The sequence below is a fragment of the Salvia hispanica genome, chromosome 6 (genome assembly GCF_029641045.1).
Source record: "Salvia hispanica isolate PSC_SH4W2 chromosome 6, Shi_PSC_v1, whole genome shotgun sequence".
NCBI lineage: Eukaryota > Viridiplantae > Streptophyta > Magnoliopsida > Lamiales > Lamiaceae > Salvia > Salvia hispanica.
This window is the reverse complement of record NC_142697.1, coordinates 28,760,725-28,772,301: the sequence shown is the minus strand read 5'-3', so window position 1 is coordinate 28,772,301 and position 11,577 is coordinate 28,760,725. Positions and strand designations below refer to the sequence as shown.

Genomic DNA, 11,577 nt, shown 5'->3' with positions numbered 1-11,577 from the left:
ATAATTTTGATGTGAAGATAGTAGTGTCGCTTGAATTGTAGTATTATAAGATTTTTCTATAATATATTATTGTATTTTTCATTAGTTCATCCAATCCTACGATAAGCAATTTTTATATATGCAAGGAGAGAGCACAAGCTAACTTTGAACGAAGACAAAACAACTTTTTATTTTTTTAATCCAAAGGAGTGCTATTTATACAGTTCGGTAGTATTTTTTTTTAATTCCTAAAGGTTAGCAATGACATTTTTAATTTTTTCGGCCGACAGTACGTTATATGTAGAAGAATAGACCAATAAAACAAAGTTATTATATAAATAATACTCGCATAACATTATAAGAAGCCAATTAATAAAATAAGGATGACCTTAAATACTTATTAAAAAGAACAAAAAGTACTTAAATTTTGTATAAATATTTTATAAGTATGGCAATACGGTTTTTCCATTTGTTTAATAAATTTTAATGAAAGCTGATAGATTTGCAAAATTACTTAATTTTAAATTGTAACTAAATCTTAATTAACATTAAATAGACTAATCATTAATAACTTAATATTTTTGTGAACGGAGATAGTATTATCCAGTGGAAAACTTTTTTTCCTTTTATATTAATGAAAACTTGCCCATATTGTGGTCGAGCTAGACCTTTCACGTATATGATCCAAATTAAAAGCTACGAGAGGTAACAATTTCAAATTCTCAAATTTAAATAATTTTATAAAAATTACTTCTATACAAAAATTATAACTTTAATATATAAAATACTAAAATATACTTTGAAAATGTTTTAAAATTTTGGTACCATGGGCCCCACCCTGACAATGAAAACTAAAACCCGTCTATGCAAAAACAAAAGTTCTTTTTTCATTTCAATTAGTACGTGAGTGAAAATCTCAATTCTTTATTTTCTAGAAATAGTAATAACTAGAAAGTTCCACGTTCTGCTAATTCATTATATTCATAATTATTTTAAAATTAATACTTTCAAAATTCACTATTTAAAGAGTCATTTAATATTTTGGATTAATATTTTGGATTGTTAATAGATTCATTTAGGGTGTGTTTGGTTTGCCATAAGGGCATTTAGCTGATTCTAGAGGGCCTTTTTTCCTACATTTGGATTGTCATAAAACAAAATTATTTGGCCTGCCTAATTGATGAAGGCCCAAGCAATAAATGTTGAAATGCACACTTTTCATATCAGCACCTACCCCCTCCGATACCTAAATTGGTTTTGAACAGTGGTCCATTTAGTAAAATAAGTTTACTTTTATACCCTCATTTCTTCACAAGGTTTCACTCACGCTGCACTCCAATTTAATGAGTAACTAAGTCATTTTAATTTCCCACTAGGTTATTGCCGCCAAACCAAACACAAAATTGGCTGCATCATGAAATTCTAATTTACAAACCAAACAATAATTATGTACGAGGCTGCTTCAGTAAAGCATACATTTTCCAGAGGCCATACCTTTTCAAGAGCAATATTATATGGCAAACCAAACCAACCCTTACTTTATTTTACTTTTAGCATGCTGATCCCAAATTCTAGTTCTACTAATATTAGTACAAAACTAACTCCCTCCGTCCCCGATTAGGAGTCACACTTTGACCGGACACGAGTTTTAAGAAATGTAAAGAAAAGTTGGTTGAAAAAGTTAGTGGAATGTGGGACCTATTTTTTTAATATTGGTTTTATAATAAAATGTGAGTAAATTGAGCTAGTGGAATGTAGGACATACTTACTATTTATGGTAAAAATGAAGTGTGACTCTTAATTGGGGACGAACCGAAATGGAAAAGTGTGACTCCTAATCGGGGACGGAGGAAGTATTAAAAATGGGTCTCACGTTCCACTCACTTTCTCCCTTTATTTTTCTTCACAAATTCAAACAATTTCTTAAAACTCGTGTCGAATCAAAAAGGACTCTTTAAATGATATACATAAGGAGTATATAGTGTAAGTGAGACTCATACTTCATTAACTTTTATCCATGTACTTTCCCTTAACATTTCTTAAAATCCATGATAGATTCAAGTGAGAATATTAATACGGAGAGAAAGAAAAAAAAAGTTTTTATAAATAGATATTGACTAAATTTATGAGACCAGGCCATAAAAAAAGAATATGGCATATTTTTCTATGAGGGCACGAGTTTTAAGAATGTAATGAAAAGTTGGTTGAAAACGTTTGTGGAATGTGTGTCATACCTTAAGTAGTACTCCCTCCGTTCCAAAAGAATATGCACTATTTCCTTTTTAGTCTGTTCCACAAGAATATGCACTTTCCAATTTTAGAAACTATTTTCTCTCTAATGAGGTGAGACCCATTCTCCAATAACAGTACTTTAGTCACTTTTTTCTCTCTACCTCTCTCTTACTTTACCAATTTTGCAAATTAAAAATCTTGCCGAACCCAAAGTGCATATTCTTTGGGGACGGAAGGAGTACTAATTAATTTTATAACAAAATGTGACTGGGTCCCACCTCATTAGAGAGAAGAGACTTTCCAAAATTATATAATGCATATTCTTATGGAACGAACTAAAAAGAAAGAGTGCATATTTTTGTGGGACGGAGAATAAGAAATATAGTAGTAAAAAAGAAGGTTAAAAAAGTTAGTAGAATGGAGATCGGTAATAACATCAAAATTTGGAAAGAGAAAACCAACTTAGTTCTTTTCCGGTTTAACACAATTATCTAACTACCAAGTATAGAAGAGCCTTAAACTTGATCTATAAATAGAGTCGTACCATTTGTAGAAAATCACAGAGAGCAAGAATCAAGAAAATCATTCCATCTTCTCTAAATCTTTGTAATCATTCTTTGATTTGATTTAATTTAAGCTCCATTACTACAGTACTAATTAGTTTAATTTATGGTTTTGTTGGTAATTAAATTTTGGTTATTCATTTTCAGGATGGCAACTAGTGTATTGGGTGCAGTCACGCTTCCAAAGGTGATCGTGCTCAAATCGAAATACGACAACAGTCGAAACCTCACCGCATACTTTAACGGCGCGCATAAGGCCGGGAGCATAGCCGTGGGAGATGAGGATGTTTTTAGCACGCTGGCGAAGATAGAAGTGGAGCGTTCCACAGGCAGCAACAGCACTTACGTCCACCTCCGGTTCAGCTATTTCAACCTCTACTGGGGGCGGAACCCTGCCACGGGCGAAATTGTTGGCGAAATCGACCAGCCAGAAGAGGACATCACGAAGCCCACTTGTACCTTGTTCGAGCCACTTCCGGTTGACGACAGCGGGACCTTCTACTTGAGGCACGTCCAGAGCAGAGGGCGCGTGATGTTAGAGGGCCCGATCCTCACCTTCTACTCGAATGGAGATCCGGGCTATATTGATAAGAGAAGTTACCTAACCTTTGTGGATATGAACACATTGGTTAAACTGCCTCCGCGGTGGCGTTCAAGGGGGATAACAGCAAGTATCTCAGTGATCAGTCAGGAAGCTTGCAGTTCATATCCGACGATCCCAACGACGAAAACTCCAGCTTCCTAGTGGAGCAGCACCCGGATGGGCATGTCCAGATAACGTCATCTACAGGTAGGCCTGTCAAATTCGGATATCCAATCTTGATTTTGAATTTTAATTACAAACTTTTAATTAAATTTTTTAAATATTAAAATAAATGCATAATTTCTTAAATTTAAAACCAATAGATTAAACAAATTTCGGCTATCCAATTCCCGACCATTTTGACAGCCCTATCTACATGTCTCGTAATGGGGATGTGGTAGAGCAAACCATATTCCACATCGGAGAATGGACCAGAGTTGGAAGCATATATAATGGCTACCCCAACTCCATTAGTATGAGGCCTTTTGGGGTGTACCCCAAGAGCAAAACCGTGAGGGCTTTGCCCAAAGCGGACAATATCATACTAATGTGGAGTTCGGGTGTGCATCACCGATACCCAACAGTGGTATCTGAGCCCTGGTTAAGGGCTGGGCCTGTGTGGCTCGGGGTTCGGTGGTTGCGCTTGCAAGTTCTCCGATGTCTCTGCGTGAGCTCGACCAAGACATGTGGGTGACCTGGTGACCTGTAACATGAGGCACTCATGTGGTCTGTGGTCTGGTGGTCTTGGTTTGAGGGAAGAATTGTAGTAGAGCAAACCATATCCCACATCGGAGAATGGACAAGAGTTGCAAGCATATATAATGGCTACCCCAACTCTATTAGTATGCGGCCTTTTGGGGTGTACCCCAAGAGCAAAACCGTGAGGGCTTTGCCCAAAGCTAACAATATCATACTAATGTGGGGAGAATTCTTCTTTTGTTCTAGGGTGTTAATTGCATTCCATCTTAATGAAGAAGAATAGATTTGTTCCCACTCAGGGAGTGACGCATAAGCATTATGCGTCACTGTAAATGAAACACATAACTCTCGTGCGTTTTTATAGGGTGACGCATAACACTGATGCGTCTTTTAAACCAAACGCATAAGAATATTGCGTTTTATAGTGACGCATAACGATTATGCGTCTTTAAGTGGTGACGCATAACCATTATGCGTCTTTGCTTAATGACGCATAACTGTTATGCGTCTTTCAACTGTTTAAATCCGGCAGAAGCAGCGCGCAGACCAGAACAGATTTCGCTTCCAATTCCTCACGGGTGTATGCGATTTCCGGTGATGTCCGGCGATTTCGGTCGATTTCCAACATTTTATCCATAAGTTCCAGTAATTGTTCTTCAATTTAGCTACATTCATCATTATTCATGTTTATTTTGTTTTCATTTGTTAGTTTTACCCAATTTATTAAATTAGGGCTTATAGAAAAAATGTCCCTAATTGTTGTTTTTGGAAAATGTTTTTGATGCAGAAATCATGCAAGTATTTGTGAGTTTGTATTGGGGTGGTAGAGTAGTTCAACTACTACATATGGGTATTGGTTATGATCCAACTCGTGCGAGGAGCTCCATCGTATTAAATTCGTGTGTTTCCTATTCTGAATTGATAGCAATGATATTTGATGCGATGAGAATAGATATGAACCAACACACTATTGAAGTATTGTGGAGACAATGTATAGTCTTTGCTTCCGGTATGAGTTATACATGTTCTGTGATTTGCAATGATGAAAGTGTAATGTTTATGTTCAACAATGCTCAAAATTCAAGTGGATGTATTGAATTATTTGTTGAGTATTCACCTGTAAGAAGTTCAGAAATCTCACCGGTTGTTGATTGTTGTATTGGATCATCTGCGAGGGTTGAACTTATGAGCTCTGACTGTGGTATTGGATCATCTGCGAGGGTTGAACTTATGAGCTCTGACTGTGGTATTGGATCATCTGCGAAGGGTGAACATATGAACTTTGATCATAGTATGAATGAGCAGAGAGATGTTGTAGATGCTGTTGATGTTGGTGTTGGATTGAATGATGAGGTAGATGTTGCAGATGTTCTTAATGAGCCAACAGCACTATCTGATACTGAGCCAGAACCCGATCTCTATGATGGTGATGGTTCTTCTGATGATGGTGATGGTTCTTCTGATGATGAGATAATACCATGTAAACCTGTTGTACAAGGTGAAAAACCACTTTCGGAATACAACACTAAGGGGTTGAAATTCTTTCGCGAATTACCAAGTCATCCTTTTGGAGTATCTGATGATGTTGTTGATAATGAACACATCGATTTGTATTGGGATGAGAAAGAACCGCATCGGATTGTGTTGGGAACAAAATTTGATTCCAAGCTTCATGTGAAGACTGCTATAACTATGTGGAGTTTGTGGCAGGATAAACAGTTAAAGGTCGTCGAGAGCAAATTAAGAAGGTGGCATGCCGTATGCAAATTCCCAGCAGGAACGACAGCAACAAGTATAGGCATCATCAGCACCACCAACGCTGAAAAATCGATGGAATGTAAGTGGGAGATTTCAGTTACACAAAGGGCGCATGACGATACGTGGGAAGTTAGAAAGTGGGTGGGTCGACATACTCGTGTAGGCCATCGTGCTAACAGAGATCATGCTAACTTCTCATCAGCAATGATTGCTCTGTGTATTCGACATCATGTGCGACAATGTGCCGATTTCAAGGTCTTCTCAATAATAGCTGATGTTCAAGACAGATTTGGTGTGTCGATCAGTTATAAGAAGGCATGGTATGCAAAGAGAAAGGTTATAGAGTTTGTATATGGTGGATGGGAGGAATCATTCAGGCAGTTGCCAAGCTACATGTTTGAACTCTAGTCACATAATGCGGGCACAATTGTTGAGTGGAAGCACAACGAGCTGTTGAGTCAGAGACGTACAAATGTGTTTAACTATGTTTTCTGGGCATTTGGGCCTGCAATACATGCTTTCCAGAAGGCAGCACCAGTTTTAACAATAGACGGGACTCACCTCCAAGGAAGATTTAAAGGTAAGCTGCTTGTTGCTTGTGGTTTTGATGCTAACAAAACATGCTTGCCTATTGCATATGCTGTGGTGGATGAAGAAACCAATGACAGTTGGTCGTGGTTTTTGGATCATGTAAGAACTCATGTGGTGAAGTACGAGAGGGAGGTGTGCATTATATCATGAGGCTGAAATGTGTTCATTTTGATGAAAGAGTAGTGATGGATCCTCAGGTCCATAGCATAACTATCTTTCAGAACTTGAAGATGCCATCTGCTTGATATCATCAATCATACAACATGGCATAAGTTGAAAATCTACATATCCAATAACTACAATCTTTAGTAAGATATAATAATGAGTAACTATAACAAAAATTTGAAAAATATTGTAAAACACAATCAAGATTCAAATTTTATCATAAAAACTCAATAATCCAACTTAAATTGCAACTTCAATTAAAGTAAAAAACTATATTCCAATATTTCTTGTACGGCTTTGAAATCCAATACTTTTATTTCAAAAAGTCCACAATATGGGGTAAGAAAACTAATAACTATTGTTTACAATGTTTATTAAGATATGCAATTTCATCACTAATAACACTTTTGATTCTTGACAATGGCAGAGCAACTCTTGGATCGCATTTTAGCACCTACTCGTAAGGATTCACCCTTGGATTTTTAACAACATAGTACTATATATAATTGTGTTTAGCTATAAATTGCAACATAACCAAGATTCAATTTTTAGCTTTGTAAAAAGGGGCACAATTACAAAAATTGAATCAATTACTTCTCCCCATTGCATTATATACATGTAAAACACACAAATAGGCAACAAAACAACAAAAATCGACCCTAAATTCATCAATTTCATCATAAACCCTAATTTTGGGAAAACCTAGACAAACAAAGCAATAAAAGAAGAATGTAGTGAAATAGAAGAACAATTACTGGAATATGTTTACAAATGGTTGAAATCCGCCGGAAAAGGATAGTATTTCGCCGGTGAAAGCTTGAAAGTCGCCGCTTCTTCTTGCTCCGCGATTTGGATGTGTTCTGCACGCTGCTTCTGCCGGATTTAAACAGTTGAAAGACGCATAACATTTGTGCGTCATTAAGCAAAGACGCATAATGGTTATGCGTCACCACTTAAAGACGCATAATCGTTATGCGTCACTATAAAAGGCAATATTCTTATGTGTTTGGTTTAAAAGACGCATCAGTGTTATGCGTCACCCTATAAAAACGCACGAGAGTTATGCGTTTCATTTACAGTGACGCATAATGCTTATGCGTCACTCCCTGAGTGGGAACAAATCTATTCTTCTTCATTAAGATGGAATGCAATTAACACCCTAGAACAAAAGAAGAATTCTCCCAATGTGGAGTTCGGGTGTGCACCACCGCTATCCAACAGGGGACTTACTGGGTCATCTCATAGACGATTAGTTCATGGGTTGTTATGGGTATTATTCCTGATCGGAAAAAATTCCAGCCTATCAAAAGCGACGAAACATCAATCGCAATCCGCAGTGTGGACAACAAAAACTACTGTCGCCGTCTCAAAGGCCAGAGCCCGGAAAGCGAGATCGAAGGGCTGAGTGCTTCCGCTACCTCACTCATAAAAGAAGCAATAATGGAAGTGCATGAGTCCGTGGTGGGGAGAAAGATCTACAACGTGGTGTATTAGATGGAGTACGCTCGGATTTTCGACGAGGTGCCTTACTTGGCCGTCTCGGCCACGCTTATCAACAGCAAGGCGGAGGAGGCTAACATGGCGGTCTCGATTACGTATGAAGATCAGAAATCTTATAGCTTTACCCGCAGTGTGTCTTTGACTGCGGGTGTGTTTGCGAGCATCGAAGCGGGTCTGCCCTTCATTGAAAAAGCGATGATTACTGTGCATTACGAGATCAGCGGGACGTTACAGTGGGATACCATGATACGGGAATATCTTCAAGAATATCCCTCGTATCTTATTAATTATTTAGCTATCATATCTTTCTAGCATATTTATTTCTTGTTCAGTAAGTTAGATTTATTTCTTTCTCATTAACTTAGAATACTCCTAATATAAATAGGTGACATTGTTATTTTCTTCAATCCAATGAATATATCAGAATTATCTTATTTTTAACGTCTCTTTCATTCCTGCAATTTATTTTCTTGCTCAACCCTAGTTGAACGATAATTGGCTGCTCGACGGGATTCTCCCGGCGAACGAACCAATATCTTCTCCGCGATCTCTCGCAGTTATCCCCCGATACGAGTTACCTCGTATCATCTGGTGCTTTCATCGAATCTCTTCCTCCATATTTCTGCCATCATGTCATACACCTACACCGCTTACCATCATCGCCAATTCGACAGACAGTTCTCCTTGCCACTGCCCATGCCGAGCCCCACATCGTGTTGGTAACCCCAGAGACAAGACGTGCAATTTGGGTACTCCTATCCAGATCCGGAGTACACACTGCCCCTGCAAATCGCCCAACCACACCCGCCAACATGCTGGGACAATCCATGGCAGCCGCCCCAGCAATACCAGCAGCCGCCGCAGACCTACCAGCATCCACTCCAACCCTCTTCGGTGTCCTATCCGTACCACCACGACTACTACCTCGATTACAGCCACCGGTACGGTTCCTGTACCGGGGAAGAGTAGCGTTACAGTGGATTACGTCGGAACGAGAGGGACCTGCAATATTCCTTATCATTACACTCAGGAGGACAGGAGTTCCTTTGACGGCCAAGTTATATATACTGATCTGGCTGATGGTATTTACACTGGCGTCAGCTATTACAACTTCAACTTTCACGTCAAAGAGACTAAGCCACTCTGATCACCAACAACACTGCTCTACCCAAAAACATCCACTGCTCATCTTTGCCTTTTTATTTTTTTTTATTTGTGTTGTTGTCTGTGTGCTTTGTTTCGTATCTCAACTTTGGTTTCCCTATGTTGTTGCCAGATACATTGTAACATCCCGAATTTCCGAACCCTAATTTTAGAGCCCTAGAATTTATTATTGATGACGTGGGAGATGTGAATTATTTGATAATTGAATTTATTGCATGAGTTTCTTTGACCGGGAAGTTTGAAAAGTCAAAATTGTTGACTATGTGATGTGGCATGTGATTTATTAAATTATGAGGCAAATTAATTGTTTAAGGGTGAGTGAGAATATTAGAGAAAAATTTCCATATATACTAGCCACCTAAATAATGAGATTTTCGAACCCTTGGACTTTTGGAGAAGGAATTCTATTTTTCCGGATTTAATTTAATTCTTGGGATAATTATCCAAATTAAATCCAAGACCCAATTATTTTCCTATTTCTTATTGGGAAAATCGAGCCTTATTAATATTAGGGTGATTTTCGAAAATCACCTAGCTTTGGGAAGGAGGAATTTATTTTATTTTAATTGATCCCTTATTTGATCTCCTTCCATACCTAGAATTAAAATATTCTACCAAATCTTTCCATACCTCAAAAGATCTTGCCATATCTTATTTTAGTTAATATTCAAAATCCATGCCTTATTTAAAAAGGCTACTACACGCCTATTTCAATCCCTAGTTGGGAGAATTCTTATTTTTATTTTGCTCCGTGATATTTTATTCTACTCCGTAAAATATTCAAAAACGAAATCTTGGCTAATTAAGAGCCTAATTTTCGAAAATTACATGGGATTTTGCCCTAGAGCTTATTTTTGGTATTTCTTCTTCCCTACTCCATAATATTGTTTTATTTAATTGTGGAGAATGAAATCTTACCAAATATTCTAAAGATCTTATTGAACTCTATAAATAAGAGAAACCCCTAAACCTAGCCCGCATAATTTTCGCCCCCCACCCATACTACACGCCCCCTCTTTCTTCTCCACTCTATCCAATTTTTCTTCTCTACTTTGTCATCTTTTGAAGAAGAATTGAAGTTTGATCAAGAATCTTGAAGAACCGAGTCTAATACTTAATTTCTACCGTTCGTTTTTCTCATAAGGTATTCTTATATTTATCTTCTTCTTTCTACTCGATTCCTCTTCTTTCTAACCGATTAATCGGTATTCTTGGACTCTCATGCATCTTATTGAGTGAAAGTGGGATAAAGGGGATACGGAGAACATGTATGTGTGTGTATGTGCGTGTGGTGTTTGTGTGGTGTGTGTATGATGGCAAAATACTCTTGTGTGACATATGTTGATGTTAGATCTAGATTTGAGATGCGAATGGAACTTATGCGATGAACGTGACCTTGATTGATTAATGATGCTAAAATAGATCGGTGGGTGGGAAAAGGGAAAAACGTTGAGACATGCATGAGTTAAGAGTTTGTATTGAATCTGATTTGTGATATGTGCCTATGTGAATAAAAAGATGAAACCTCAGTTGCGAAGCCGGATAACAAGGGAAAGAACTTACTTGAAATCTAAGCAGTCGAGGTGGGCTTTACTCTTAAACTCTTTTATGTGCAAATTTATGAATGTGGAGAAATAAGGGTGGTTTAACTGTTATGCCAGGCCTATGTCTGTTTTGTTGTGATATTGTGCGCCTGATGCCCAGTTTGAGAGTTCGCTCCATTGGGCTATATGGCTATGGATATGTTAAACGAATTCGAGTCTGAGTATGGGCCGCAAACCCTACCAGGCTGTGTACACGAGGGGATCGGGAGCCGTCCTTGCTAGTCGGCCGGTCTCGTGGACGAAAAGTGTGGCCACACTTTCGTCGCACCATGGAAATGTTGTGATTGTGGAAATTTATGAGAAAAATGGGGAGTTTGTTGACGGGTCAGTTCAAATGTTCACTACACCCTATAAATGTGTTTTACTCTTTTGGATAGATTATGATTTTTTAACTTTTAAGTCAAAGATATCCAACACTACATATTGTTTGGATTAAGGTAAAATTTTAGAAATTTAAATATTATTTTTATGAATTTGAAATTTATAATTTATTTATCAATTATTATATTAATAAAAATTCAATATGTAATTGTATATTTAATATAAAATTGAAAGATATTTTTTGAGTTATCTATATTATAAAATTAATCAATAAATTGTTGAATTAAGAGTAAAAAAATAGAATAATAGAAATTTTTTCGGGTATGGCCCTAACTGGTTGCAGGTTAATCGGGTGCGGGCTAGTCGGGTTTTAATTTTATCGGGCTAGAAAATTTCAACCCTAACCATATAAATTTGG

General features: G+C 37.4%; 1 pseudogene; it reads left to right on the top strand.

Moving 5' to 3' along the window:
* The first annotated feature begins 2,922 nt into the window (after window positions 1-2,922).
* LOC148923494 (uncharacterized) lies at window positions 2,923-9,217 on the top strand (annotated as a pseudogene).
* The last annotated feature ends 2,360 nt before the right edge of the window (window positions 9,218-11,577 follow it).